The 24,798-nt window shown below is 40.5% G+C and overlaps 1 protein-coding gene across 15 annotated transcripts in view; it reads left to right on the forward strand.

The window, feature by feature from the left end:
- Positions 1-24,798, forward strand: part of OSBPL6 (oxysterol binding protein like 6) — a 210,711-nt gene that overhangs the window by 52,492 nt on the left and 133,421 nt on the right. Inside the window, exon 1 of one of the 15 annotated variants that reach the window (XM_040475492.1) lies at positions 12,358-12,379. The exons of the other annotated variants lie outside the window; for them this stretch is intronic. The gene's annotated coding sequence lies outside the window, so the exon portion shown is untranslated. Of the gene's footprint in view, positions 1-12,357; positions 12,380-24,798 lie in introns of those variants that run through there. 15 annotated transcript variants of the gene reach the window in all.

The raw sequence follows: 24,798 nt of genomic DNA on the forward strand, positions 1-24,798 counted from the left end.
TTCTGAGTCATTTGCTCTATTCAATCCATGTTTCTGTTTGCTACAGTCCCTTAAAAATTGAATTGTCCTGGGGCACCTGGGTGGCTCAGTTAGTTAAGCATCCAACTCTTGATTTTGGCTGAGGTCATCATCTCATGGTTTCATGGGATTGAGCCCCGTGCTGATCTCTGCACTGACAGCACGGAAACTTCTGGGGATTCTCTCTCTCCTCTCTCTGCCCCAGCCCGTTACTTGTGTGCATACTGCCTCTCTCTCTCTCTCTCTCTCTCAAAAAATTAAATTGCCCCTTTAAAATTATAGGGCATGCTGTAACAGGCCTTGTGCTAAAACATAGCAGCTGAAATGATGGAAAAATATAAATTTGTTTCTTGTATCTTGATCTTGGAAGAAAATGCTAAGTTTAGGAAATAGCCCTTACCGGTGTTTGTGTCTTCAGACAGTACGATCAATTAGAGTTTAGAGGCAAGAATGAAAGCTAATTTTGTCTTGGTTGTAAAGTTGGATTCACTTGTTACCACAGTAAAGAATAGTGATAGCTGTAGGCCATGATGTCCATCCTGTAATAAGGACTATTATGTGCTACCATATCATGATAGAATCTTTTTCAATGTGCAACTCTTAGAAGAGTTTGATGTCAAAGAGATTTGATTTCTACCAGCCAGCCCCGGTGACACAGTCTTTACTAACTTCATATGGTCACGTCACTGACATGTGCTGTGGGATGTACAAGGGGACCTAGTGACAGTGTGATTGGTGCACCTAGACAGAGACCTGTTGTTAAGTGGCCACCAAAAACTGACGCTGGTAGGAATATATTAAGGATGGTGCGATATAGGAAGCTCGGGTCCTCCCTGCCACCCTTAGATGTCAAAAATAGTCTACAGCCATTTACAGGCATGCCTTTGTCTTGGACCTCATCATGATTTGAAACAATTTATCATCCAAGATCTGAGACCTCAGAATTACCATCTTGACCTTGGCTTCCTATCACTCCTTTTCTGTTCAGTCTTCCTCCTACCCAACCTGTGCCCAGCCTCCTTTCTGTCTTCTCAGTTCATCTGGTTTAGATTTCATTGCCTTGGTGTGGACCTCAAGTAAGCCAGTTCAGCAGAGCTGTCTAGTCTATGTTACCTTTTGTCCTCTTCTTGAGTTATCTGGTCAGTCCTGACCTTGAGAAAACCCTGATGTTACTCTCTTATCTTTTGCTCCAAGGATAAATGACTTTTTTTTTTTTTCTGTAAATATTCAGGAAACTGAGTTTTTTGTTTTGTTTTTTTTCTCCTACCAATTCCTCATAGGTACTTGGTAAACCTTTTGTGTTCCTCTAACTGCTTCACCCACATAGGGGCTGTTCCAAGTGTTTTTTCCTCTCAGGATCCTACTTCCACCCCCATATTATGCAGAGTTCCTGCTGCTTATTTTTCTAAGGAGATAGATCAAGGCCATCCAATATGAGTTCCCTCAACTTTCATCTTTCATCTTTTTTGTCTCCAATCTTCTGTATTTACTGTTGTCTCTGCTTCCATTCCCTGTTTCAAACAACTTGGGAAGGTCTTCTCTTTTCCAGTGCTCATCTACCTGCTTCTGCCCATAATCAAATACCTTCCACTCTTTTGAGACCCTGATTTGTCATTACATCCTTCCTTTTTTTGTAACTTAAATTTCATAGCTTCTTACCATGTGAAAATGCTCAGATCTTTCTGATCTTTTAGAGTAGGATTTCTCAGTGATTGGCCATTGATATTTTGGGCAACATCAACATTTTGTGCTGGATGATTCCTTGTGGTAGGGGTCAGTCCTGTGTATTGCAAGATGTTTAGCAGCAACTTTGACCGTTACTCACTAGATAGCCAGTAGCACTCTGGAGTGTTCCCAGACATTGCCAATATCTCTCAAGGGGCAAAATTGCCCCTGGTTGAGAACCAACACCTAAGAAATTCTTGCAACCAGGCCAATCCATCCATTGTTCTTCTGCTCTTCTTTTCATTTCCATCGTCACCAAGTTTCCCTGTGGACCACTCAATTCTTATCTCCACCCCCTCACCACCCAGTCAGACCTGAATCAGACTTCTGACACTACCCTTACTGACAATGCTCTCAGAGGAATGAAGTGACCTCCTGGCAGCCAAACCCAGTGAGTGGCCTTTTCTCGGTTCCTCAGTTTTCTGAAACTTTTGACACTGTGTCCTCATTTTTGGTTTCCATTTTATGTATCCTTTTTGGCTTTCTTCTTAGCTCCCTGTCTCCTTTAGATCTCCTTTCTTCTAGACTTTCTAAATATAGGGACTGCTCTCTGTGTAGGCCTCTGCTGTATTCTTTTTCATGGTTCTTATCCCTTCTCATGTCTCTTCTGGTCACTGCTATGCAGATGACTTCTAAATATAGATTCCATCTCTCAGCCTCACTCTAGGCTTACATGTCCTTTTGCCTTGTGGGTGTGTCCATCTGATCTTCTACCTGCCACACTAACTCAATATATTTCAACATGTTCAAAAACAAGCTCCTTGCCTTCCCTCCTTTCATTGATTCCCATTAGTGGGACCACAGTCCTTTATATTAGTGGCTCCCCAAATGCTTTTGGTTGTACACCACATCACTAAAAAGTTTTTGTGCATGTCATATCCAGAGTATGATATTTATTAATAAATTTTATGCACACACATAGTATTAAGTTTTAGAACATGAAGTAGAAATTTTACAGAGGTTAGGAAAGATGAAGTTAATACTTAAAATTTTACAATAAACCATTGTTCTTTTTTTTTTAAGCTTATTTATTTATTTTGAGACAGAAAGCTCAAGTCAGGGAGGGGCAGAGAGAGAGAGACAGAGGGAGGGAGGGAGGGAGAGGGAGTGAGTGAGAGAGAGAGAGAGAGAGAGAGAAAGAGAATCCCAAGCAGGCTCCACGCTGTCCGCACAGAACCTGATGTGGGTCTCGAACCCACAGACTACGAGATCATGACCTGAGCTGAAGTCAGATGCTTAACCGACCAAGCTACCCAGACACCCCAAAACTGTTTTGTTCTTTAAAACATTAAAAACTTAATATACTTCATTTTTAAAATCGAGATTTAATATTTGTTATACTGAAATCTAAGTACAGTTTATTTAGATTCTTGATTTTAATGTTGTCTTAGTTGAAAAAGATACCCTGCAAACATGTGTGGATTCAAATAGAAGAAGTATATTATTGGCTATACTTATGAAATCATAATTCTTTTTTTTTAAGTTTATTTATTTTGAGAAAGAGACAGAGACAGCATGAGTTGGGGAGGGACAGAAAAAGAGGGAGAGAGAGTAGCCAAGTAGGCTTTGCACTGTCAGTACGCAGAGCCTGTGGAGGGGCTCGATCCCACAAACCATGAGATCATGACCTGAGCCAAAATCAAGAGTCAGACACTTAACTGACTAAGCCACCCAGGTGCCCCTGAAATCATAATTCTTAGGTAGTATCGTGGTTGTTAGGGATTCAGGAGAGAAGGGAATGGTGGGGGGGATATTGTTTAATGGGTACAGAATTTTAGTTTTTCAACATGAAAAGAGGAGGTGGATGGTGGTGATGATTGCCCAAAATGTAAATGTACTTAACACCATTGTACCATATAATAAAAATAACTTAGATGGCAAATTTTATGTTATGTCTTTAACCACAATTAAAACTAATAATTTAAAAAGTGTTTGGCAGAGAACTAGTCACATAGTAATTACTTAATAAAAGTCACTGTTAATATTGCTATTATTTTTGTTTTTTATATTTTTAAATGTTTATTCTTGAGAGAGAGAGAGAGAGAGAGAGAGAGAGAGAGAGAGACAGAGCATGAGTGGGGGAGGGGCAGCATGAGAAAGGGACACAGAATCTGAAGCAGGCTTCAGGCCCTGAGCTATCAGCACAGACCCTGACGTGGGGCTCGAACTCATGAGCCGTGAGATCATGACCTGAGCTGAAGTCAGATGCTTAACTGACTGAGCCATTCAGGTGCCCCAATAATTGCTATTATTATTTCTATACCACTGTCATTCGTAGTTGTCCCCATTGGGCCATTCATATTTGTCAGGCAGTGTCCTCATTTGGGTTCAGTAACTGATTACCTTACTGTGCCTCACACAGTTCCTAATACAACATAGTAGATACTCAAGGAACACTTTTTGAATAAATGATGTGACAACAATGGATTACAATCACCTTTTGCTTTGCTTTACTTCAGGGATTTAGTTCTATGAAAATGGACATGGCTCATGAGTAAGTACTTAATTCATTTTTATTTGATGCCTTAAATGTACTAATGGCATTCTGCATGGATGGTTATTCATGGTAGAAGCTTATATTTAAGGCAATTAAACACATATTGCACAGATACACTTTTTACCCTTAGAAATTTACCCTTACACATACTGTGTATTGGCCATATAAAAAGTTTTATTTTGTGACTTTAAAAAGATGTCTTATCAAGTTGTGCCAAGTTAGCGTGATTGCTTGGACAAAAGTGGGCTTAAGATGTTTTTAAAGTATATCTTTTGAACGTGTGACTGAGAAGCTGTGTTTTTAAGTGGGTTCGATGTGGGAAATGTGCACTCAGAGAAGGAAAAGGGAACACTTGGTCTCAGTCTTTCACAGCTAAGACTGTGCCTTTTGCTTGCCTGCTTAACCAACACTATTTGACTCTTCTGATCTCATTTCACAAAATAGCTGCCTTTCCTTTCTTTCTTCATTGGCTACCAGTAACCTTTTTGAGCAGTTGTCCAGCTCAGCATCCTACTTTCCAGTAAAATGTAATCACAATTCCCGTATCGCTCCTGGCTTCACTGTCTGCTCCTCCTAATACCCCCCTTTCCGAGTGAATCAGCAGATGTGGATGACGTCATCTTTTTATTTGGCCATCTTGCCTGTGTTAAATGTCGCCCTGCTAGAAGTTGAGCATGGTGAGCCTGCTTCTGCAGTTTTTCCTCTTAGGAAATTGGTGGAAATTTTGAATGAACAGAGAATTTTGAATCATAGCAATCTGGTTGAAAAATAGAGGTCAACGCAGGGATCAGATACGGGCCAAGAGTCCCTTACAACCTGAAACCATGAATCAGTGCTTGATACAATAAGTGATTCCATACCATCTTGCAGTGCTTTTCAAAATACTACAAGTTGGCCAAAATGTGAGGATATTGATGCCCTAAGTTTTTATCAAAGAAATAGTACATGAACTCATTTAATCTAAGTCTTGTCTTAAATGTTAGAAAATAATTTTAAGATTTTATTATGATAGCTGTGAAACAATATGCCTAATGATATGAACCACAGAAAGTCTTCAGAAATGCATGTGTATTCTCTTATATAAAATTTGTTTATATAAGAATATTGAAATTATGTTCATATGTATTTTGTGTATTTTATTAATATATTCATATAAGTATATACTTTATAAGATATATGAAACTGATTGCATATATAAAAGTTTACAAAGTCTGTAACACTTTATACTGGGTTTGTTACAAAGACTTCTCTGCTTTCTTACAATGTAAATTGCTATAATTGAGAATGAGCACTGTTCACAGTTCTTAGGAAAGATCTGTTTTCCCCTCTCATTGGCCCGCTCCTTGGCATGGTAATGGACTGTATCCAGAGGCAAGTAAGAAGGTGGGAATGACTTGTTCCAAGAAGGCTGGACAAGTTGAGCTACTAATCTAGATTGTCAAGAGTGAAATGGCACACGCCTTACATTTCTGTTTCATTTAATCCCACCACTTACTTGACTTTCCCATCTGGAGGTCTCATTTAACTTCTTAACATTTTGGTCAAAACCAGTCTTTTGATCCCTTGCTTAGCAGCTAAGCCTCTGCCTCCCACTGGGTCCCTGTCTTTGTATGAGACCTGTATTCAGTCACTTGCTCCAGCCAGAGACAGGATCACCTTTGACGCCCCATTCCCTCCCACTCTCCCTGCCTGTATTGAATAGTCCTATCCATCCATCTCTAGAATGCATCCCAAACTTATCCTCTTCTTAGAAAACAAAACAAAACCCAAATATTTCATTTGATTCCAAATTATCTGGCTCTTGCCTACAACTACCACCTCATTTAGTGTCTTCCTCTCCCTCGTACACTCCACCCAAATGCCACTGGTCTTTTTCTCGTCCTTGGTATGTCCAACTCTTTCTTGCCTGAGACCCTTTGCACCTGCTGTTCCCCCTGTCTGGAGTATCCTCTCCCTCTTTGACCTCAGTGTTAGCATAAATGCTAGTTCCTCTGAGAAGCCTTCTCCTCCTTTCAAGTTAAGTTAGGTCCCTCTCATTTTTTTTTTTTATAGTAGTATAACTTTTTTCCTTCTAGCATTTAAAATTTATAATCATGTGCTCAGCTATTTATTTATTTATTTATTTATTTATTTATTCATTCATTCATTCATTTATTTTGGTCTCTCTCATTAGACCATAGGTCCGTGAGAGCAAGGACAAGTCTGTTTTAACACCACATTCCCAGTTCCTAGCACTTTGTCTGACACATAGTAGGGGCTCAGTGTATTGCATGAATGAATAAATGAGTGTCTTTTTATAATAAGAGAATAATAATAATATCACAGTCCTAACATTTTCCCTTTGGGTGTAAAAAGGAAGTAGGTAGCTTTCTTGAATTGAAGGTGTTCAATAGATGGTGCTACTACTATTTGCTTTTATACTTTCACGTGATTCTGAATATCCGGGTGTTTGCTATTCGGAGGGAGACTACTGCTTATGCTTATTTCATGATTCCTGACACTTGGTTAGCAATTTAATTTTAAATCACTACTGAGACTTGCCGCGAGTGGAAAAAAAGACTTTATCTAGGTTGTTTAAAATGTATGAACCTTACTGTACTATGTAGTTCAGCAAAAATAATTTGCTTCTTTGATAGTAAAAAAATATATATATTTTCTCTACATGTGTAATCCTCCCCCCACCCCGACCAAAGTGCTAAGTTACAGGTGTAATATTATCTCTGTAATAAAAAGATCTTGATCGAATGGTAGGTAAGGCTGTATCAGCCATATTAAAATGTACTTTTCCAGAGTATGCTCCGTTTCAGAGGTAACGGAGATGCAAATGAGACATGACATGATGGATTTGACTGCCGCAGCTTCTTACTTGATGATGCCACAGAATTCAAGCTTGTCTCCCGCTGCCAGCGGGTTTCTGTAGAACCATGTGAGAGCCATGTGGGCAGACCCTGCCTCCTGGCTCGGCTGGGATGTGGTGGTTGATTTTCTCTAGGTGCCTTTTCTAGATGCAATGGCTATGTGCACTTGGAACATGATATCTTACTGTTTTCTTCTTAATTAAAAAAAAAAATCAGTGTAACATATGGCAACCTTTTCATAATTGTACTTGTGCTCATTTGGAAATGCTGTTACAAAGTGTATGTAGTTGAACTCCGTTTCAGTGTGCTAGGAGTCTTCACTAAAAACTCGGGCTGGGAACCTACCCCAGGTTTAGAGATGATGGTTTCATGTGCCGTGGTGTGGGACATAGAAAGCAGTTCAGCCATATGCCCTTCATGAAGACAAGGTTGGTTCTTAGTTCAAGTGTGTGATAAACACCTGTACAAAATACTGTGTCAGACCCTATGTGGGATGCACACAGAATAAGTAAATATTACCTCTAGCAAGAAACAAGTGTATGTGGAATAATTAGACCCATTAATTTATGCCACAGGGCTGGTCTGCCTTCAGGGTACATCCACACAAATAGCGTGTTTGGAGACCTCACACTGACACTATGAAGTAGGTCGGGGTGTGTGTGACTGGTATTGTCACACCTAATTTACTGATGGGTAAACTGAGCTTCGGATAAGTTAGGATGTGTTTGTTCCCAGGGGAACAAGTGGGGAGTGTCAGAACTGGCGCACCCAGCTGTGTCTTAGACTCTAAGCCCCCAGCCTTGTATTCCACAGTACACCCTAGAGGGATTCAAAGAAGGAAAAGCCATTCACGTTGCCACTGGGATGCTGGCCTAAGTGAGGTCTCCACACGGCATCTGCACTCCTTGCTGTCACAGTTTTGGAAGGGACCCTGAAAGCTACCTTTGCAGCATCCATTCTGACCATGGCTCCTTCCTCTCTCCTCGCTCTATCACCTATCTCCTCTTTTTGGTATTTGTGCAGTTTTGACCTTAACACTGGCCGTTCTGTTTTTCTTCCCTTCACCGTGAGTGCATTTCCTGATCCTCCTTTATGAATGCCATTCACTCCTCAACCTGAAACGGTTTCTCAGTAGGATCACCAGTGGTGTCTGAGCTTCCTGTTTTTGAGCCCTCACTCTCTGTGGTGTCTGTACAGTCTGCCTCTGGGGACCAGCTGCCATTTCCAGAATGTCTCCTCTGGTGGCTTCTGGGCACCTTCTCTTTTGGCCACCTTCTCTTTTGGCCACGTTCCTGCTGCTATTTTTGTCTTCCGGTACTCTTCCTCCACTTCCGCCCCTTAAAATTTGAAACTTCCAGAGTTGTTGCATGGTCCTTGTAGACACGAGCACTCAATTACTCATGGTCCATTTCTAAATGTCCAGCAGCCACCCCGTCACCAGAGAGATGACCACCCCAAGGATCTCCAGTTCCTGCCCCCTCCTACAGTCCCACTGAGCCTCTAGATCATATCTCGCAGTGCCCAGCATGGAGCAGAAATTCTTTCCACCTACTATGGAGCCATTCTCTAGCTTCCCAAAATAGAAGCTTTGGTGTCTTCTTTGTATGGGATCATCAGGAAACCTTGATGCTTTTATCTCAGAATTATTTATTACGGCCCGCTAATTAGCCTCCCTTTCAGTCTCGCCACACTCTATAACCTCTTCCATTCCGCTTCTAGAGTTACCTCCTGTACCGTTTAGTCTGATTATATCACTCTCCTTACTAAAGGTCCCCGACTCCGCATTTGTCTTCCCTGCAGGGCGAGAGCCATTGCCATTGACAGCCACCAGCAACTGTGTCCTCCATGCTTAGACGCTCAGAAGTGTGTGCGGAATGAATGAATCCAGTTCCAGTCTCGCTGATCAACTTTATCTCCCTGTGACCTGCCCCTGTGCTGTTGTGTACCCAGCTCCTCGCCATTTATCACACATGTCCATTTCTTTTACTTTGCTGTTTTTAGATTTTTCTTCCATGTTCCTTATTAAATTTCAACTCACATCTATTTTCTCTTGGGCACCTTAGAACTTTTCAGTTCTGACGAAAAAGTTCTTCTGTCTCTTTCTTTGCTTTCTTTCTTGAATTCAGTCGACTCTCCTCACATTTCTTCCTTTTCTGTCCTCGTCCATTTCTGTTGTTAATTTTTGTATGTCTGATTCTAGGTGTGTTTTCAGTTCTCCAAATGCTTGTGTGACGAGGATATTTAATTCAGTTTGGAGTGTTGCTAGAGTTTCCTTCTGCTTCCTGGTTTTCGGTGGGGGGAATTTTCAGCAGCTACGTGGTTTGGTTCTGACATTGTTCTATTCCTAAGCATTTCAGCGGTGCTTTTCTTGGTTCAGGAGCTCTCATTTCTGTCAGAGGGGCTGTTTCTTCAGTGTGTGATGGTGGTGGTGGATGGTGTGTTGCAGGATTCTTACTCTCTCTGTTCCTTCTCTGCCATAGCAGACGCACAGAGAGCCTCTAGTTCCTTCTCTCCCAGAAGCAACACTTCTCTGAAGCCTGTGGTCTATCTCACCTAGTGCTTTCCTCACATGGAGCTGGTGCTAAGAACTCCCAGGTCTCAGGCCTGTGTGGGATACGTGGAACTTGGTACAGGACTTTCCCTCTTGGGGGGGTGATGTTGTCTGGGCTTCATCAAAGTCTTCTCTGTGCCCCTGTTTTCCTTTTCACAGTTGCCTCTCCTCACACTCACTGGTTTGCAGCAGCAGAAGAAGCTCTTTTTGGAAATTGGTATTTCCTTTGACACTTACGGGTAATTTGAAGTATGTGGTATTTTGCGCCCCTAATCGTAACAAATGGCTTGGGTCTTGTGAGGAGGTTTGTCATCTTGTTGATTTTGTAGTCTTTTGGGAAGAAGGTGTAGAGAGATTGGGATCCATGCAGCCGCCATGGTCCTCTAAACTGGAAAGCTTCTCAGGGAAAGTTACATTCCCCCCACTTTTATTTTATTTTATTTTATTTTATCTTATTTATTTTTTTAAATGTTTATTTATTTTTATTTTTGACAGAAAGAGAGTCAGCTGGGGAGGTGCAGAAAGAGAGGGGGACACAGGATCTGAAGCGGGCTCCACAATGACAGTAGGGAGTCCCATGTGGGGCTTGAACTCACAAACCTGAACAGAGAGATCCTGACCTGAGGGGAAGTCAAAAGCTCAACCCACTGAGCCATCCCAGCACCCCTCCCTCTACTCTTAGATGAGAAAACTGAGACTCAGAAAATCTAAGTAACTTGGTCAAGATTGCACAGATACCAAGAACTAGGATTTAAGGAGAATTTCTTCTTTTGCTTACATCAGAGGAAGTTTAGTCTGCTATTACGAAGCTTATTTATGGTTTTTTTTTTTTTAAATTTTTTTTTCAACGTTTATTTATTTTTGGGACAGAGAGAGACAGAGCATGAACGGGGGAGGGGCAGAGAGAGAGGGAGACACAGAATCGGAAACAGGCTCCAGGCTCTGAGCCATCAGCCCAGAGCCTGACGCGGGGCTCAAACTCCCGGACCGCGAGATCGTGACCTGGCTGAAGTTGGACGCTTAACCGACTGCGCCACCCAGGCGCCCCTATTTATGGTTTAGCAGAGAGGCGATGTAAGTTTTCTGGATAAATTTTTAAAGTCCTGTGGGGAAGTAAAGGCCCTCTGAAAATATTTAATGTTTCTTTCAAAGAAATTTGAGGTTCGGTCGTGACTGTGATGGTGTGTAAATATGTACAGACTGAAAGTTTGTGTGGCTTTATCTTCTTATAATGAAATGAAATTTTTCCTGTGATCGTCTCTTGGTGCATAACGTTGAAGATTCAACAAAGAATGTTATCTATTTTGTAACTGTGATGTTGGTTGTTTTAGGCTTAGAAAAGCATAGCCACTGGTGGGGAATGTTTCATTATGGAAGTATCAGTAAATATCGCTCTCCATGTATACAACAGTGTCATGTTCCTTTTACTGTGAGGGTGGTGATGGAGACATTTGTATCAAGACTTCAGTCTTAGAGTTTTTCATGAGCATTTCCTTTGGAGATTTGAGGACTAAAAGTGTCAGGTATTTTGGAGGGAGAAATCAGAGTTCTCTGGTTTGTTTTATTTTCTGTCTACACAATTAACATTTACTCATGCTGATATTTTGAAAAAAAAGTACAAAAAAAGAAAACCATCTGAAATCTCATTATCTAGAATCAACTGTTATTGATTTTCTGGTATTGTTTGCTCTGCTGATTTTTTTTTTCTATTGTATATTATGCATACTAGTTTGTAACCTACTTTTTTGGCCTGCCAGTAAAATGTGAACATTTTTCCAATACATTATCTATGGGATTATGTTTATTGCTATACATTTTTCTTTACATAGATGTGCCATGCTTTACCTAAATCAGTCTGCTATTATTGATTTAGGTTGCTTGAGGTCATTTTTGCTATTATAGCATTACAATGAATGAATATCCTTGCAAACATATCCTTGTATATACTTCAATCTGTAAGGTGTTACTCTCTTTTTTAAGATTACCATTTTTCTGCTTGGAGAAATAGAATAAAATGTACAGATGCTTTTTATGTCTATTTACTTTCCTTCAACTTTTCATCTTTGTTTTGTGTTTAAGTAACTCCCTACAGGCTCATTCCTTGACCCCTCTGTTTTCCTCCCTAAGAGTTCACTTCTGCATCAAATTACTCTGTCTAACTCTGGGTACCATGTATATGCTGATGATACCAGATACTGACCTTTTAGTCAATTTATAAGTAAATCTCCGGCTGCTATTATAAAATCTGTAATAAGGTGTTTGATTCATAATCTCATAGCAGCACTGAACATTTATCATCCCTCCCACTCTCCCAGCAGGAGAGAGTTCTGAGCTGCGGAGCTGAGCTATCTAACTGCCTACTGGACATCTTGCCCAAGGTCACTGGTAAGACATTTCAAACTTCCAGTGCCAAAAAAAAAAAAAAAAAGCCCTAGCTGCTAATGTTTTTGTTTGTTTGTTTGTTTGTTTTTACATTACTGTGTGCCAGGAATCATGCCAAATGTTTTAAATGCATTTGCCCTTTTTATCATCACAACAGCCACATGGGTTTGCCCTAATTCCCATTATACAGGTGATGGAAACAGAGCATAGAAGCTAGGAGAAGCTAGTAAATAGAAGCTAGTAAATCTTACTGTGCTCCTTACAGGTAAGCTGTGTGGTTTATGAAATGGGATTCTTGATGCTTCACCCTACAGTGTCTTCCCAAAGCATTTCTTATCTTGGTAAATGGTGTGTATCTACCCAGGAGCCCATGCCAGAAAGTTGGGAGGCGTCCTTAGTACCTGTTTCTCCTTCATTTGTCAGTATCTCCCGTTGATCCTGTTTTCCAAATATAGCTTGAGTCATGCCACTGTTCTGCACACTACTGTGCACCCACCCCACCCCCCTGCCAAACCAGGCCACTGGCACCTCCTTCCTCAGCCATGCCTAACCCTGCTTCTGTTCCTGCCCCTCTGGACTAGTCCTCACCCACAGGGTGGTCTTTTATTATTTATTTTATTTTATTTTTTATGTTTATTTTTTGAGAGAGAGAGCGAGAGCACGTGAGAGAGTAAGCAGGGAAGGGGCAGAGAGAGAGAGAGAGAGAGAGAGAGAATCCCAAACAGACTCCACGCTGTCAATGCAGAGCCCCACATGGGGCTCAGACTCGTGAACTGTGAGATCATGACCTGAGCCGAAACCAAGAGTCGGATCCTTAATAGACTGAGCCACCCAGGCACCCCAAGGATGGTCTTTTATTTATTTATTTTTTTTTTAATTTTTTTTTCAACGTTTATTTATTTTTGGGACAGAGAGAGGCAGAGCATGAACAGGGGAGGGGCAGAGAGAGAGGGAGACACAGAATCGGAAACAGGCTCCAGGCTCTGAGCCATCATCCCAGAGCCCGACGTGGGGCTCGAACTCACGGACCGTGAGATCGTGACCTGGCTGAAGTCGGACGCTTAACCGACTGCGCCACCCAGGCACCCAGGATGGTCTTTTAAATATGCAGATCTAATCCTTCACTGCCCTGTTTGCAGCCTCCCATTGTACTTAAAATGAACAAAACCCCGTACTTTGACTTAGAAGGCCACCTCTTCTCTTCCCAGCCTCACTCTCACCTCCCTTGACTAGGCCACACTCTCTCTTCCTTGGGGTGCCTGCACCTGCCCTTCCTTCTGCCCAAACTGTTCCTCAGCTCCATTCTTCACCTGAAGATCTCCTACCCCTGGTTTCATTTTAAATGTCACTTCTGTACAACAGCAGCTTCCCCAGATCCTGAATGAGGATCCCCCTTTATATTCTCAGACTCCTGCTATTCATACCCTCACGGCACTGAACCCAAGGTATAGACTCATGATCCTAGACTTAGACACATCTATAATATAAGCTGACACTCTGTGGGATTATTTATCCAATAACTGCCCCCCCCCATCCCCTCACCTGTCAATGCTCTGAGAAGGTTGCATCTGTGTCTATTTTTTCACCCTTGAACCTCAACCGGAAGGACTATCCTTGGCACATGGTAGGCATTCATCAAATATCAGAATTTAAAAAGGCATAAACATATTGAGCTCTGGCTGAAAGTGAAATGAGCTGGGATGTCTCTCTTCTGTCCGGGGGTGTGGGCTTGTGGTTGATTTTCTGTGTTTTCCAGCAGGAGCCTAAGAACCCCAGGCAGGGACCCACCTTTACGTAAACAAGGGAGTGGTGGGCTCAGGGAGTGGGCGATGGTACACAATGGAGGAGTAAGATTCAAAGGATGGGAGAAAGAACCACAGTTCTGCTTCTGTACCAGTGGGAGCCCATTGTGATCCCTAAGAGGGGTGGAAGGATTGAATTAGTCCCAGTTCTTAAAGTTTTTATTTGGGAAACCATCTACTCTGTCAATATTGTGAAGTCAAACTTAGCACCAGTTACTGTGAGTTTTTTTTCCTTCCTGCTCCTCTCAACTAGAGGACTATCTGTGTTTAATTTTCTATGGCATAAAATTTCATTAACTGTGAGTGTGCCATTTCTGCTTACAAGGGCTTTCCGTGGAGCAGAAAGGAGATTACAAGGGGCCCTTCATGCCTGATTACTGCAGAGGAGGTGGTATTCAGCAAGGGCCTCTCAGAGACCATAATATGTCATTCCGGCAGTCTGTCCTCCAAGGCATCTATGGAGGGCTCTTTTAAGGCTCAGAGTAGTTTCGGTTTTGAAGGCAGCAGTTCTTTCTGATCACGCGCCCTTCCTGCCTAAAGCAGCGAAGTCACAGGAGAACTGTGTTGATTTAAATTCTAAATTGCTACAACAGCGACAGTACCTTCATAGGCGCTGGCACCAAATGGAGACAATTTCTGTATTCCTGCCCCACTGCATTTTCCTCATCACACCACAAATAATGGTGGTGGCAGCCATCCTGTGCACATGCTTGTCATGGTGTAGTTTCATGTTGTGAAATGCTCGGAGCAGAAAGTCATATGCTTTCTCATATGGCCGTGCTTGTATGTTTCTCCTTTGGATCTTCAAGAATGTGTGAGGCCGAAGAGCGGTGTCCTATTGGAACTACTCGTGGCCATAGGAGCTCCTACACCAAAAATGCTCCCTGGACACTTGGAGACTGCAAGGGATTAGCAGAGATTGGCAAACTCTGTAAAGGGCCAGATAGTGAATATTTGGGGGTTCATGAGCCATATGGTCTGTCACGAACTACTCACCTCTGCTGTTGTCGTGTGAAAGCAGCCATAGACAGTACATAAATAAATGGGCATGGCTGTAGCCCAGTAAAACTTCTGTTACAAAATAAGCAGAGAGCAAGATTTGGCCCTTGGGCCACAGTTTGCCAATGTAATTAGCGTAATTGCCCAAACCAAAACATTTAAAGCAGGGAGGATGATTTGGGCGAAACAAAACATGGGAGACATTTGTTCTTATATGGTCAGTGGTTTTTGTTAAACGCATAGGACTGAGTTAAATGCAATCTGTAATCACAGGGAACGACATTGGTTACTTGAGGCTCTTTGAATAGAACCAAATTTGGATATACAGAAGGACATAAATCTTATCCCATTTCTTATAATTAATGTTAATACTTCTAGGTTGTCTTTGGTCAGCATGAATTAGAGGTCTGCTGTTCCTTCCTTCCTTACTTGATAAGATCATGACACAGCTCCATCTTAGAATAGATTTGGATATTCTGCTAAAATAATATGACCTTTGGTAAATAGTACAATAGGGATCACCACATGTGATAATGGCCCCTGGTGTGATCACTATGAGGGACCACTAGTTTCTGCAACCTTGAACATTTCTGCAAGAGTAGACTGTGGCCAGAATCAATAGAAGGTGGCAAATATCGGTGAACATTCAGGCCACTGTACAGAGAAATTGTTATTATTGCTGAGTTTCGAGAATATAGGTTTCAGGAAATGCTTTTGTTCTTTCTTTCTTTTTTTTAATGTTTATTTTTGAGACAGAGAGAGAGAAAGAGAGTGAGAGTGAGTGGGGGGCGAGGGGCTGTCAGCACAGAGCCTGACGCAGGGCTCAAACTCATGAACTGTGAAATCATGACCTGAGCCAAAGTCAGATGCTTAACCAACTGAGCCACCCAGGCGCCCCTCAGGAAATGCTTTTGAAAGAGAAATAGAAATGGATGACAAATTGAGTTGATTGGGGGTTTCTGGGGTTTTTTTGTTTTGTTTTGTGTTTTGGTGAGGAAACTTCCTCCAGGAGACATGAGAATTTCAGATATGGATGATTAACTTTGATATAGGTGAAGGCTTGTAAATAATTCAGTGGTTTGATGGAATTTTAGATCTAGTTCAACCCTTTCCATTTCACAGTTGCAGAAAGGGAGGTTATCCCTATAATGTCATCCTGCTTATTCTCACAGTTTGTTCTGTTAGCTACATGCTGTATATTCTAAAGGGATAAATTCAGAGCCAGCAAATCAAAAGAGGCTATAACAGTTAGTGTGTTCTTTATGTGCATGTCGATTTTACTCATCATCATAGTGGAGGTGGGGCTGCGAGTTGCCATATTTAGTAAATAAAAATATAGTACACCAACTTAAATGTGGATTTCAGATAAATAAGGAATGGGTTTTTTAGTATAAAAGTTTAGTACAAAATGCAGTATTTTTTGAGACATGTTTATACTAAAAGATTCCATGTTGTATTGACATTCAGATTTAACTGGATGGTCCTGTATTTTATTTGAACTATCCAAGGGCAATATAAACTGGGAGAAATATAAACTCAGAGCCTAAGTTTAATGGTGAAGGCTTTTACAAGCAGGGTGCTAGCTGGAATGAGAGTTTTAGCTTGAAGCCTTGATTTTTCTTCAGATGACCAGTACTTTTGCTACCGTGTTATATAATGTGTTCTACCATAACAAAAGAATAAGAAGTGAGCAGTTTCAATCATATTTTTGTTTAGTAATTTCATAAACAGCAGCTCAGATGGTGTTCCTTGGGCCATTCTGAAACCCAGCAGTTGGCAGGGTAGGCCAGCACTTTTTAGAGAAGTCATGTGGAAAAAAACAGACATGGCGTTTGAAGCTGCCTGAGGAGGAGTGCACCAGGTCACTTCATGCAGAGTGGAAAGGCCAGGCTGGAGAACTGACATGTAGGGAGCACATTCACCTAAACCAGGACTGGGAAGATGTTCGAACACTGAAAGTAGGCACTTGGTACGTATATCTATTATTTGAAGATAAGATTAATGCAAAAGTTGGGGCGCCTGGGTGGCTCTGTCGGTTAAGCATCCGACTTCAGCTCACGTCATGATCTCATAGTTTGTGAGTTCAAGACCCACGTTGGGCTCTGTGCTGACCGCTCAGAGCCTGGAGCCTGCTTTGGACTCTGTGTCCCCTCTCTCTGCCTGCCCCTCCCCTGCTCATGCTCTGTCTCTCCCGAAAATAAACATTAAAATTAAAAAAAAAAAGATTCATGCAAAAGAATGTATCTAAGTGACTTTCTTGTAAAGTATATTTTTTGAATTGGAATGTTCTTGTTAAAACATCACTCTGGCATGCTTATTTACTTTGAAACTTGAACCAACAACAGCACACCAGGCCAACCCCTTAGTGTTTTCAGGGTACACACTGACTAGACTAGACTGGGACATTAGGATAGAATTACACCACCTCTCTCTATCTCTGTGTCTCTGTCTCTCTGTCTCCATTTCTCTCTGTCTTTTTCCCAGTACAGGTTGTATTTTGTGATAATTGTAATTGACTAAGGGTAGCATAACAGACAAGTTAATAAAATAAAGGAATGGTCCATATGTCTACCAGGCTTCCTTGGGTTGAATAGTTATGTGCCTTAACATTGGAGAGCCATATGTTTAGCCATATGTTTAGAAGTCCAGCTTTCTAAGTATCATTAGATTCACATTAAGAATGTACTGTTTCTTGTGCCTAATGTTATGATTTTATATGAGCTCATGAACATTATTTTGGATGGTCAAGCTTCAGTGGGTTATGTAACAGTTGAACCTCGATTTTAAACATGTGAATTATCTATATCGTTTGAGTTCCTAAACCACCTTCCTTCTGGGGTGTGCTTTTAAGGTGTCTTCTCTCAGCCATCAGGTTGATGTTGGTATAAGACACTCAAACTTTTTCTAAAGGCATAAATTTTTGCATTATTAGGGAGTTATGCAAAATATATTTTCTCGTAAATATAAATGACACTTATGTTATCTATCCTTTTGATTTATCAGCTCTATTACTATTTTTTCAAGCAGGAATTATTATTTTTTTTAAAGTGTGACTTATTTAAGTGACCCCTGCACCCAGCGTGGGGTTTGAACTCACAACCCTGAGATCAAGAGTTGCACACTCCACCAACTGAGCCAGCCAGGTGCCCCAAGCAAGAATTACTGAGAAATGAATAGCTATATCTCATGTTTCTGTTGAAAGAAAAATATTAATGATCTCCTCAAACATTCTAGAATGGATTGTAATCTATTAGTAATTATAAATCTTCATTATTATTTTGTTATATTTATGTATTACTTCACAGCTTAGGGAATTACTTTTATTTCCATTGCCTCACGTGATACTTGGCAACAACCCAGAGTTATTTTGAGTGAGGTGTACAGGGATCATCATCCTCAGTTCATAGATAAATAAAATGAGATTCAAAAGGTTGAGATTTGCCAAGCACCCAATAGCTATTAAGTAGTGGAGAGGGGATTAAAGCTCTAGTCTTTTTTAAAGAACATTAGCATGGAAATTTTTAAACATATACAAAGTAAACAGAATAGTATGGTGAACTCCCATGTACCTATCCTCCAATCTCAATAATTATCAGTATTCTGTCATCTTAAAACATCTATACTTTCACTAGCTCTTACCCCCACATGATAGTTTTTATATGATGATAGTTTTTATAGTTTTTTAAAGTTTATGTACATTGGAAAGCACTAACCTTAGCTGCGTAGTTTTAACAAATGGGTCTGCCTATGTAACCTACACCTCATAAAGACAATTCCGTCTTCCTAGAAAGTTCTCTCATCCCCTTCGTAGTCAGCTCCTCACCCTCCCTACGTAACCACTGTTCTGGTTGTTTTGTTCTTGTTTTTTGTTTTTTCCCACCAGAGATTAGTTTTGTTTGTTCTTGAGCTTGCTAGGAGTACAATCACTCAGTACATACTCCTTTGCATCTGGCTTCTTTCCTTCAGCATCATGGCTGTGAAGCTCTAGTCTTTTGACCCAGAGTTAGGTACTTTGTTCAGACTGGAGCTATATTCCTATCTCATCACTACAGAAAGATGATTCCCTGAATGATACCCTGAGAAAACCCAGGTCCTGGCCTCATTTCATCACTGCTTAAGCTCACATAGAGAGTTGAACAGTTTTTCTTTACATACGAAGGATCTATCATTCCCTCCAGCAAGAGCAGATTCTGTTTGGAAGGTTGGTGGTGGAGGAGGTGCTGCATCCTGAAAAAATTTGCCTGTAGCTAGCCAAGTCATTTGCTTATATGGAATGTTTCCCCACCTCTTAAGTCCCCTCCCCACCAATTTCCGCTGATGTATCTGCCTACATGTTTTTGGAGTCCTCTTGATGAAATTCCATTTGAGCTTGTGCTGATTTTTTAAGGTCAAGTACTGACAGTTGTAAGATTCAGAAAGCCATTTACCTGTCTTGTCATTTTTAATGGGATTATTTAATGGTTTAGTTTTGCTAATTAAGTAGAAGAGGAATGATCAAAATAGTGGTTAAATTACTGTACCCAGAACTTGAATTTCATTTCATTTCATTTAAAAGAAATCAGTGAGGACTCAACAGTAGAATTAGATCCAAATGTGTTTTTCTTCTGTAGGGAATTTTCTTTGAATTCTTTAACTCGATTATCTCTATTTTCGGTTACAGAAGGACAACAACAGACCCCAAAAAATAAAAGCAGAATTACCCTTACTTGTCACTTTTAGGGGATATATGTGTAAGAATTTGTCAAGGAAAGGCTCATAAGTAGAGCGGTGAACCCAACGATGAACTCATTTATAGGTGCCTCTGGCTCCTTTGGCAAACAGTTTCTTTCCCAAAGAAAGTTTATACACTGATGTTGTTGAATTATTCATAGTTTCTTTAACTGATTGGGAAGAAGACAGTCTGAAAGGTAAACTTAACTTTGACTTTATTCTATTTGCTGTTTGTATTAAGTCAATAGTGGATGATTCATTTCCCCACGAAACCTTTGAAGGATGTGGCTGGCTTCTGGTGATCGTAGCACTGAGGACTGTTGCCGAGATCCCATGCACTCATTAGGAGGTGCCACAGGGTGATCTTCTAACTCTAACATTCTTCTTTATTTATTAGCTGGAGTGCTTGCATAAAGAGAAACTCTTCTGTATCGAGTTCTCACTCATCCTGAGGAGCAAGCTTGTAATAGAAAAGCAAGATAAATGGTGATTCTTTCCCTTTACTTTACCAGTTTCAAAACGAGTTGGTTAACTGGCTTCCTCTAAAAGTGACCAATAATTTTTTTTAATGAATTTATAGATTTAAACACATTTGATGTGTTTCAGTCCATTTGCAATCATTATTCTGTTTGATGATCAAGTTGCCCAATTTTTGGCTAGGGAGGCTTCTTCTAAGTGGCTTCTGAACTGTGTGTATAGTATGTATGTATTTGTGTACATATGTATATATATGTATGTATGCATACGTGTATTAACCATCCACTTATCTTTTTTTTAAAAATTTTTTAACATTCATTTTTGAAAGGCAGAGACAGAGTGCAAATGGGGGAGGGGCAGAGAGAGAGGGAGACACAGAATCGTAAGCAGGCTCCAGGCTCTGAGCTGTCAGCACAGAGCCCGACGCAGGGCTCGAACTCACGGACCGCGAGATCATGACCTGAGCTGAAGTCGGATGCTCAACCGACTGAGCCACCCAGGCGCCCTTATCTATCTTTTTTTTAATTTATTTAAAATGTTTTTGAGGGACTCCTGGGTGGCTCAGTTGGTTGAATGTCTAACTCTTGATTTTGGCTCAGGTCATGATCTCATGGTTTTTGGGATCGAGCGCCATGTCGGGCTCTGTGTTAACTGTGGAGCCTGCTTAGGATTCTCTCTCTCCTGTCTCTCTGCCCCTTCCCACTTGTGCCCTCTCTCTCTCTCTCTCTCTCTCTCTCTCTCTCAAATAAATAAATAAACATTAAAAAAAAAACAAAATAAAATAAAATGTCTTTGCTAGACAAGATGTTCCAGGCTCATTGTACTCTTTGTTCTCAGACCTCAATTCAGCCATTTCTCCAAGGAGATCCAGCTCCTTTTGATGGAAATAGTATTTCAAGACACAGAATGAACACTAGGGGTGGTGATTGCTGCTGGCTTGCCATTATTTTTAGGTCCTTTCAGAGGACAAAGTTAGGAAATTAAGTAAATTGCTTCATGAGTTCAGACTGATACTTCTAATTCAAATTGAAGATTACTAAAAAATGATGATTGTTTGGAAGAGTATGGAGCAAGTAACCCAGGACTGTAGAATAATGGAGAAGGAGCTATGGAAATAATTATAAAATTACAGAAGGTAGAACTGCAAAGGAGATCTTGAAATATATGATCTGTTTTTCTGCCTACTTCTTTGCCCTTTTCATAAAAGCTACATTTGAACGTGTCTGAGTAGAGAAGAGGTTCAAGAAGGTGAAGCTCAAATATTAGTCACTGGTGTCAGCCATACAGGAAATGGCTGGACGCCTTGATGTGAAGTGATTTATGTGAAGTGAGGAGATCAGAAAACAGATTATGGCAGTTCAAATGGAAAACTTTCTACTGAGCAAATTTCAGCTTCAGTTGACCCTCCTTCAACTGTTTTCTCACTTTGAACTTCTTGGAAAAGGGCTCTTATCTCTAGAAATGAGATATTTGGTGTGTGAAAACAAGGCAAAATTCACTGCCGACAAGCCCCTCGTACCCATGGTGGTTTTGCTTTTCCTTTATAGTCAAGAGAGCCCTATGCATCATTTTTGTCAGATTTCTCCTACTGATCTTAACTTCGATGTTGTTGTTATTTGTGAGGCAGCGTGTGAGACATAGTATTTTGTATTACACAGGGTGGAGGCAAGAGGACCAGGCTTCAGTGTCTCCTGGCAGGTCTGGAAGGTATATGGGTTCATGTACCCATTCAAGGTCTAAAGCAAAATGGTACACGTATGCAGGTTATTATCATAATTAGAGATGCAAACAGGAATTATTTTACTTACTCCAGAGGGAGATTCAGAATTAAATGCAGAGATAAAATTTTGTTCTTTGCAAGAAATACTCTGCTTATAAAGGTTTAAAATGCCAGTCTCTGTTTTCAAATTGAGTATCTACAATAAATGAAGTAAATGTGTTAAATGTACCCAGTTGTTTTAGTATTAATTTTCTTAAATGCTTGTTGCAAAAGGGAGTTGTTTTTGATGGGGGAAAATACAAATTTACCAGCTTTTAAGGTTAGTATCAACATGTTAGCAAAACTGTATTTCATTATTATATTCAGAATCTGTCTCCAAGGGAAGCATTTCATGAATCAAGATACATAAATGAAGTGTCATTTATGTTTATTTTAAACCTAATATTCATTTTTAAAGAGCAAATGTTAATATTTTGAAATAGACATCAATGAAATGCAATGTTGTAAGGACAAGTTTCCTTTTGATATTTCAACAGAAAATAGCTTAATAGTCTCCCTCTCTAGGACTGTAGGTTCCAATGAATTAAAGGTGGAAGAGGCTGGCCTTCATTGAAATTAAAAACACCACAGAAGGACGCCTGACTAGTTCAGCTGGTTAAGTGTCTGACTCTTGATCTCTGCTCAGGTCATGATCTCATGGTTTGCGAGTTCAAGCCCCGTGTTGGGCTCTGCACTGACAGTGCAAAGCCTGCTTGGAAGTCTGTCTCTCTGTCCCTCCCCTGTTTGTGCTCTCTCTCTCTCTCTCTCTCTCTCTCTCTCTCTCTGTCTCTGTCTCTCAAAATAAATAAATAAACTTAATTAATTTATTTTTTTATTAAAAAAATTTTTTTAATGTTTATTTTTGAGAGAGACAAAGACAGAATGTGAGTGGGTTGGGGCAGTGAGAGAGGGAGGCACAGAATTTGAAGCAGGCTCCAGGCTCTGAGCTGTCAGCACAGAGCCAGACATGGGGTTCGAACTCACAAGCTGTGAGATCATGACCTGAACCAAAGTTGGACGCTCAACCGACTGAGCCACACATGCGCCCCAATAGACTTAATTTAGAAAAATAAAAACTTCTACTCTGTGAAAGACAATGGCAAGAAAATGAGAAGGCAAGACACAGATTAGGAGAAAAGATTTATAAAAGACATAAACGGTTGTTATCCAAAATATACAAAGAATTCTTAAAACTCGACTATAAAAAAAACCCAAACAACCTGATTAAAAAATGGACCAAAGACCTTAACAGACACCTCACTAAAAAAGTGGTATAGATGGCAAATAAGCATATGAAAAGATGCTCCACACCATATGTTATCAGGGGAATGCAAATTGAAACAACAATGGGATACCACTGCACTCCTATTAGAATGGGAAAAATCCAGAACACTGATAATACCAGTTGGTGAGGATGTGGAGCAACAGGAACTCTCATTTGTTGCTGGTGGGAATGCAAAATGGTATCGGCTATTTTGGAAGAAAGATTGACAGTTTTTTTACAAAGCTAAACGTGCTCTTACTATATGATCTGTAATCACACTCCTTGGTACTTACCCAAAGGAGTTGAAAACTTATGTTCACCCAAAAACCTGTACAGGGATGTTTGTAGAAGCTTTATTCATAATTACTAAAACTTGGAAGCAACCAAAATGTCCTTCAGTGAGTGTTTCAATGGAATATTAGTCAGCACTAAAAAGAAATGAGCTGTCAGGTTATGAAAAGATATGGAGGAAGCTTCAGAGTATATCACTGAGTGAAAGAAGCCAATGTTAAAAGGCTACATACCGTATGATTCCAACTATATGACATTCTGGAAAAAGGCAAAACTATGGAGACAGTGAAAAGATTAGTAGTTGCTCATGGGTTGGAGTGGCTGGGCAGGGAAGGGATGAACAGATGGACACAGAGGATTTTTAGGGCAGTGAAAATACTCTGTAAGTCACTATAATGGTAGATGTCATTGTACATTTGTCCAAAGCCATAGGATGTATAACAAAAAGAATGAGCCATAATTTAAGCTATGGATTTTGGGTGATTATGATGTGTCCCTATGGGTCCATCATTTGTAGCAAATATACAAGTCTGGTGAAGAATGTTGATTACGGGGAAGCTGTACCTGTGTGGCTGCAGGGGGCATATAGGAAATCTCTGTACTTCCTCTTCAATTTTGCTGTGAACCTAAAACTGCTCTAAAAAAGAAAATCTTAATTTAAAAAAGTTCGGAGGGGCAGAAGGTGGTAGGAAAAAATGGAATTATTGGGTTTCTATGTCTCTCAGTGTTTCTAAGAATTCATAAATTGGGAAATATGGGAATAGAGGTGAAGAATCAGAATTGAAATTCAGAGTTGGAGAAAGTATGTCCAAATCCCATCTATGTCTCAATATACACAGCACCTGATACTTTAGTAGCTCTTGTCTTATCAGAAGCTCGAGACTCAGTCTTTTGTAGATGTAGTTGCAAGTTGATAATGGAAATGGAACGTGTGTTAGTATGATCCTGGACAAAAGTACATGTAGAATAGACTGTCAGAGCTGGAAGGATCTTTGTGATCATTTGGTAGCCTAACATCTTCAGTTTGTTTGTTTATTTATTTATTTATTTATTTAATTTTATTTTATTTTATTTTTTTAACATTTATTTATTTTTGAGACAGAGATAGACAGAGCATGAATGGGGGAGGGTCAGAGAGAGGGAGACACAGAATCTGAAACAGGCTCCAGACTCTGAGCGGTCAGCACAGAGCCCGACGTGGGGCTCGAACTCATGGACCGCGAGATCATGACCTGAGCTGAAGTCGGACACTTAACTGACTAAGCCACCCAGGTGCCCCTAACATCCTCAGTTTATAAATAAAGAGACCAAGCCCCAGTGATGCTGCCCAGTGACTTGCACAATGACACATTTCAAATCAGCAGGGCTATAACTAGAAACCCAGACATCCAGCTCCTGGTCAGTGTATTTTTCAGCTGTCTTGGGATGCTTGGTGATTGTGCCTTTCTCTCTCTGACCACATGTC

The sequence above is a fragment of the Herpailurus yagouaroundi genome, unplaced genomic scaffold, assembly GCF_014898765.1.
Source record: "Herpailurus yagouaroundi ecotype Mexico unplaced genomic scaffold, PumYag 140, whole genome shotgun sequence".
In the NCBI taxonomy this organism is placed as follows: Eukaryota; Metazoa; Chordata; class Mammalia; order Carnivora; family Felidae; genus Herpailurus; species Herpailurus yagouaroundi.